Genomic DNA, 7,765 nt, shown 5'->3' on the forward strand with positions numbered 1-7,765 from the left:
CTTTGTTCTATTGTAGAAGGAAGAGAACTTGAAATTGTAAAAATAAATCCAAAATGTTAAATTTCAACCATTAAATGAAAGAAATATAATTGTTCTACATTTCCCTCAGAAAGTATGATAATAGCGCAAATGTATGTACCGCTTTGACCAAAATGTGAATAAATTTCTTTCTTAGGTTATGAATTAATGAAAATTTATGTATAAAAGAGATATTTCATTTAATTAAGAGAGATTTCCCAGAGTCAAATTTTATTTCTTAATCCTGAAATAATAAAATCATCAACAAATGCTAGAACCTAAGAAAAATAAACACATTTCCCAGATGTGAATCTCAAATATATTTTCTTTTTTTATATATTTAAAAGACAAACGTTGGGAGTGGTGTGGCTTAGTGGTAAAGCTACTGTGGAACTCATTCCAAGGACCCAGGTTCGAATCCTGCTTATTTTTTCACCTTTTGGTGTTTACTATATTTTTACATTTCTGTTTTATTTATTTTTTATTAGTCATTATTTCTGTTTTCATTAAACGTCTAATACCTTTTTATAATTCTTGTTTATTTAGTTTTCACTATAAATTTTAATTTAATTTTCTTTGTTATATTACATATTTTAAACTATATTTAGCCACACCTTAGTTTACTTTTATTTTGTGTTGTCTATTCCCTTTCTTTGTTATATTATTTTAATTGATGTATCTTTTTTAGTCCTGATGAAGCCCTAAAACTTTGACTCACATTAAATAGTTCGATTACTATTTGTTTTTAGTTTTTTTGTTTTTTTTTTAACCATACCCGGACCATCTTCCTTTTATGCACCACACACAGTCAATCAACAATCTTCCAATAATTATTTATTCTGTTACTGTATTCATGATGAAACCCATATTATCCCTGAAGAGCAGACAGGATTAAGAAGCAAGAGAGGCTGCATTGATCATATTTTTACCCTTAACACACTAATAGGAATAAATATCAAGACAAAAAAATATTATCTATTTGCGGTGTTTTTGATCTGAAGAAGGCCTTCGATTCCATTAAATACAACCTGCTGTAGGAAAAGCGGTAAAACATTGGAATCATGAAGAACTTGTATGGCAATGCTACCACCAAAATTTCAATAAATGGTCAACTGAGCGAAGAAATAGACATAACTCATGGTGTTGCTACAAGGTGAAAGCCTCAGTCCAGCACTATTCATCCTCTTCTTGTCAGATATTATTCAGTTTTTCCAGGATAATGGAGCCACAGGAGTTAACATTGACCTTAATCATGAGGTGTTAATGTTACTACTGGAAGATGACAATATCCTTCTAAATAATATCTGGCATAGTGTGCAAAGAAATTTAAAGATCCTGCAGTAATATTGTGCAAATAACTCTCTAACCTTAAATGTGGAAAAGTCAAAAATCCTTGCATTCCATAAATCAATACAACTAGGTCTCACAAGTTAAAATGATTGCCAACCAATATGGGTGTAGAAATGAGTTCAATAGTTCATATGAAAAAGGAATATTGAAACATAAAGGCCATATTCTTAAAAAGATCCTGAATCACAACTTCTCAACTGACATCAATAGAGCATTGAACTCGAACATTAACCCCATATACCATTCTTTTGTATTAGGTATCGATTTATCTTTTGTTTATTGTTTTATAGAATGAATTTGTACACGACTTTGTCTTTCACAAATAAAATATATCCTATTCTATTCCATGGTTCGACCCTGTGGGCTCAGGAGTCCTCTGGTGTCCACCCAGCCTCATAAAGTGGGTACCCTTAATTGGGGAAAGATCTGGTGGTCGAATGTGATTCTTACCAAATCACCTCATAGCACAACTGTTATTCCAGTAATAGTACTTCCTTACAAAGTACTTCCCCCTCGATGGGTTGTAGCAGTACATATTTATTATTTTAAGTATAATTAAAAATAATATCTTTTTTAAATATAATTTTTTTTTCTATCATTTTTCATTTCTCTTACCTGCATATATTTTTTAAGACGTTTTAATTTAAAAAATAAAGTAATTTTTAACTAGATTAAAATACATTATGTAGTTAAAGATTAAAAAATTGAAATATAAAAATTTCGATGCAATAAATGGGCATTAATTTGTCAGCAGCTTCATTAGCTGTAGATATTGATAAGTACAGCGCAAGACCTGATAGTGCTACTCTACTGCCATGAAAGTAAAAGTTGTCACGGCAGCAAATTTACAACATAATAATTGCTGTGTCGCCATGTAAACTGGCCTCAACGTGTTGGTAGTTTCACCGCCGCAACATGTACGGCCAGCTATCATAGTACAAGAGCCGGGAAGAAAAAAAGGCAGTTATTGTGAAATAAAATAGCAGTTATTGTGAAAATTGGGGGGTGACCCAATTTTTGATTACTTTAATGAAAACTATGTATAATTACTAGTCAAAACTGATGAGTCTGCCTTATTGAGCTATTTACGTCCAATAGTTCTCGAAATATAGCTTTTTAAAAAACAACATTTCTTAAAAATCTACAAAAAGATTAGTAGTTAGTTAATTTCTTTTGAGAAATCTATATCTCATGAACTATGTGACTTATAAATGTGTATAAGTACTCAAATTAAAGCTAGTTTAACGAACTATAAAGTAGTTTATGACCTTTACTTTCGTAGGAATAGTAGTTTTCATGATATGGGCTAAAATATATTGAGTTATAGTTGTTCGGACAATAAGTTTGAGTTTTGAAAAACTTTATTTCAGAAACCATACAACATACAGATGTCTGTCTGCCAGCGCTCAAATTAAAGCTAGTTAAATTTAATATAACATAGTTTTTAACATTAACTTTCTAGGATTGATAGTTTTTATGATATTTGACAAAATAAATTCACAAACTGTTAATTTATATTGTTGTTCGAATAAATTGTTTTTGAAAAGATATATCTCTTGATCCATAAAACGCACATATGTCTGCCAGCACTCGAAATAAAGGAAATTTAACTTACTATATAGTAGTTTAATACACTTATCTTTGTAGGGATAGTAGTTTTTATGATATTCGCATATGAATATAAATTTGACAAATGAAAATTTGTCCGAACAACTATAAATCAATTTATTTTAGCAAATGTCATGAAAATAAATACTCCTATGACGATAAACGTATTAAAATACTTCATAGCCCATTAAACTAGCTTTAATTTGTGTGTTAACAGACATCTGTACGTCAAATGGTTTTTGAGATATAGATTTTTCAAAATAAATTCACAAACTACTAATCTTTCAGTAACTTCTGTACAACATTTTTATGAAATATTGCTTTTTAAAAAGCTATATTTTGAGAACTATTGAACATAAATAACTCTTTTAGGGCCCTTACAGTTTAGCAAATTTACTCTACTTTAAATGATGTTCTCTTAGGTTTTCTAGTGGTGTTGATAGTTTTTACGATATAGAGCTCCATATAAAAAGTTAATTATTTTTAACGTTTTTAAAAAGCCGCCATTTTGTATTCCCCTTACGTATACTTGGCAGACACATCAGTTTTGACTAGTAATTATTATTAGGCTAGACTTATTATGAGGCTATAAAGTGACAGATCATAGACCACAAGCAAGGCTTTATAATGACAGACAATTATCATGACGGTAACTGTCATGAAGTTTACTGCACTATGGCAATGGCCCTGGGCCAATTAACCAGAAACCTTTTTTATCTCTTTTAACAGATAGGAATTAGTCTAAAATTTATTCAAAGAGCAATTTTTATTTAATAGTTTGTGGTGGCAAGATTATTAACGTCTTTAGCGGCGATAGTTGACGTTAGCAAAGAGAGTGTTAGAAATGGGTTTGCCACTGTCAAAATTATTATCAACATTTTTATTTCTCTAGTATATTTCTTTTTAATCTATTTTTATTTATAATTCACTTAATGTTTCATTATTTTACATTTGTTTTAGTGGCAAACCCATTTGAAACCTCTCGCTATATGATGATTAATTAATAATGAAGAACTTGTGTGTGTTTTTTTTATCTAAAAAAACTGAATGTTTATGTCTTATAATAATTGTGATCGTGTTGTTCTAATTTTCAAGTATGAACGTTGTTGTTTAGATAATAAAGACCTAAAGATTCATCTTTATTATTATACAATAGGAACACGCAGTAAAAGTTGTTTAATAATTTTCATCTAGTAATCTTTTCAAATAATAATTCTTACATTAAACACCATTTGGTTTTAAAAGTAAAAATAATGCAATTAATGTCATGGTGATATTTTCTGAAAAAAAAATTTCGGAGCCTGGGTGAATTACCTCTTATAAAAGACACAAAATGTATTCTTCACATATAAACAAAAAAATTGAATAAATTAATCAAAGTAAAGAATATAATTTTTATAAATTAACCTAGTTTTAATGTATCACAGTAGGCCGTTATTAATTTTGTATCATTTATACGCTGATACGAGGCTTCCGCAGCGCTAGATAGTCTAGTAGGGCAACACTCGCGTACGGCAGCGATATAGTACAGTACTCAGCGAACGTGCTGCCTGAATTTTTAAAAAAAAATTCATTATATATGAAATAAGTATTCATCTTCAATAAACAGAGTGTTTTGACGATTGCATCAAGCTGGCCTTGGCTCCAACGGTAAGTCGACTTCTAGAAACCATTTTAGTGTTAAATTTACAATTATAACTGGTGAGATAGAACATTACTCAAAAGCTAGTAATAAAAATCGCAAAACACTAATCGCTCTTACATTATCAAATATTCAGAGATAAGATTTATCTTCGAGAGTCAGTTGAGGATCCACAATTGATAAGTGAATACGTTCCGCGAATCACTGTGTATACATAACATATATTTTCAGATTAAACAGGCAGTTCAAAATGTGATGTCAAGGAAATATACTACTGAAAAAAATCCTATTTCGAAATGGATTATAAAGGAGAACCCATAGGATTGGAAGTAATAGATGAAGAGAAAACGTATGCATTGGAAGACGGAAGAGTTTCTCGAGAGTGCAACAAGTTTAGAAACATAAAGAAAACTGTGATATCGATTATCTTTAATGCTCCCTTTACGATAAGCTGTTGCATTATCCAGGTAAGGTAATAAAAATTTTATTACTAGAATATTTCATTGTTAACTTTCATGATCAGTGATATATTAAATTCGATGAATAGTTTAAATTACCATAAATAGCCCTAAAATATCATAGATCTATAAAATTTAAAGAATCTATAAAATCCAAAATTTTGTTGAACAAATATACCGGAATAAAAAAAAAAAAATCTTTTCAAATCTAATACAAAGCAATATTTGTTTGTTCGTATTTACAGCTCATCCGATTTTGCTAAATGTTCAGGATTGTCCCAGGAAGGTTGGGAGCTAATCAAATTTCTCTGGTAAAAAAATAAAAAATCTTAACAAAATTAAGCATTTTTGGCGCATAGTTTAGAATATATACATTTTCTTCATGGTTATTATATGCTAATCGATTTGTCTTTTTCTGAATAATAAGAAAAAAATTTTATTGATTCTGTTATTCAATGTTAGTGAATGAAAAAAATTAAAAAAAAAAAAATCATAATGGGGCTTGAAATAAAGTAGATCAACACATTTTTTTAGGAATAAGGAAATCATATTCGTTCTTAGCGTCGCCTGAAACCCTTAAATACCATTTTTCAAAGAATTATTTTTTATAATAGAACTTTATTTATTGATAGATATTAAAATCTCCCCCACCGTTGTGGGCAATAGATAACAGTGATGAATAGAGATAGGATTTTTATGTGCAAAAAATCCGAAATATGCACATAAATATGTGCTAATAAATTGTCAAATATTTTAAAAAATATGTCATTAATAAGTATTTATAAATTTTGTATTATTCAACAATATAAGGGGGGAAAGAGAGAAATGGATTGAGGAGTAAACAAACAAATTCTAGAGAAATGCCACAGGAATAAGACTCTTGCTCTTTTTAATTGATTATGAGAAGTTCTCGATGCAATTCTGTGTGAAAATGTATTATTGCCACTGCTTTTAATTTGTGTTCAAAGCTGAAGGCATAGAATTTTTACGCACTATTTATGTTAAATAATAAATTTCACCTTTAAGTTTCTTGCGTTCTCTCGAATTTTACGTAGTTGCTGCGAAAGATGTATTTACAATAGAACAAATAATTTAATGCGAAATTATATTTAATAATTTAATATACGTGATACGTGATTCCGGACAAAATACCTAAAAATATGTTTAAGAAACAAATATTTCAGAAAATACGTGATTTACAACCAAATATGTAAAAAAGGCCAAATATTTAAAAATATGTGAAATAAAAATGGCTTCTTTTGGCCAGAAATGTCTTGAAACGTCTTTAGTTAGTATGGAATCGCAGATATCATGGTGAAACACATAAAAATCCTATCCCTAGTGATGAATGATCACATTCTTACTAAAATAAAATAAGAATGAAAAATAAATGAAAAAAAAAAAAGAAATTAAAAATTAGAAATTTTTCACCTAGATTTATTGGAGGATTTTTTTCTCTATCTGTTGTTTGTTTAATCGTTCATAACTCCTCTGCATTCTATCCAATCCCTAGGTTTATACAACAGTTGGAATGCTGAATATTCCTCCTTTTAACCAATATTAGCAAAATTTAGATCTAATGCCCGAAATATTGGTTTCGAATAAAGAAAATCTTTTCCAACGTTTTATTTTAAATCTCTGGTTCTGAACTGTTTAATTAGATCAGTTTGTACAGGTGCAGTTTATAGAGCCCTAACTCATTGTCAAGTTTCATGTAGATTTTCCGAGTCATGTCGATGTTATTTCTATTTATTTACCATATGTCTTTATTATATAATGTTATTTAACCCTATAAGCTAAATAGATATAATAAGAAATTGATTAAATCATTAATCTAATGTGTAATTAACTAAATATATTAATTTATATAAAACTTTCAGTTGGATTGAATTAATTTATCTACATAACTAAATCAATTATATATATGTATATATAGTTGACCGTAAAAATTGATATATAAGAAGATGGTCAGGGTTGCGGTCAAAAGAGAAACAAAAATAGTTTACAACTATTTATTTTCCGACGTTTCGCCCCACTTTGCAGGGCTTCATCAGGGTTTAAAGAAAAAAAAAAAGAAAAGAAAACTGAGAATATTACAACAATAAGATACAATAAGGTAATTTAAGCTAGGATAAATATTATATAAAAATAAAGTGATAAGAAATTACATATAAAAGGAAGGAAGACATAAAATGGTATCAGTATAAAATAAACTTGAATAAACAGTGTTAAGAATAAAAATATGTAATGGCAAGAGTAAAAATTTATTTTATTTATTTTTTTTGTCGTCATATCTTTATGACTACTTCCTGTATGTATACGCGACGTATTGAAAATAGAAATATAGCCGTTAAACGGCTGGCTACCTCCTCCCCACTCCTCCACGCTTCCGCTTCATTGTCACCTTCTGTTCAACCGTTCGCTTTGAACAGGTAGGTTGTCCTGACTTGTTCTTTGCTCATTTATTATCATTTTAATATCATTATTATTTTTTTTTAATTTATAATTATTCTTTCAAGACGTTTATTTAATCTCTACTTTCTACTTTTTTATTTTACGTATTTAAAAAAAAAATTACTCTTGCCATTGTTTAGTTATTTTTATTCTTATCATTGTTTATTCAAGTTTATTTTATACTGATACTATTTTATGTCTTCCTTCCTTTTATTTATATGTAATTTCTTATCAT

At 28.8% G+C, this 7,765-nt stretch overlaps 1 non-coding gene across 6 annotated transcripts in view; it reads left to right on the top strand.

Annotated features, from left to right (window-relative positions):
- The window catches only part of LOC106689726 (uncharacterized), a 46,323-nt gene that overhangs the window by 24,923 nt on the left and 13,635 nt on the right, over nucleotides 1-7,765 (top strand). For 4 of the 6 annotated variants that reach the window (XR_010844162.1, XR_010844161.1, XR_010844159.1 and 1 more), the window contains exon 2: nucleotides 4,850-5,085. This is a non-coding gene — a transcript (uncharacterized protein). Of the gene's footprint in view, nucleotides 1-4,486; nucleotides 4,627-4,765; nucleotides 5,086-7,765 lie in introns of those variants that run through there. The other 2 variants (XR_010844160.1, XR_010844158.1) reach the window with 2 other exon arrangements.

This window comes from Halyomorpha halys, unplaced genomic scaffold, assembly GCF_000696795.3.
Source record: "Halyomorpha halys isolate HHAL.00 unplaced genomic scaffold, Hhal_1.1 Scaffold1438.1, whole genome shotgun sequence".
In the NCBI taxonomy this organism is placed as follows: Eukaryota; Metazoa; Arthropoda; class Insecta; order Hemiptera; family Pentatomidae; genus Halyomorpha; species Halyomorpha halys.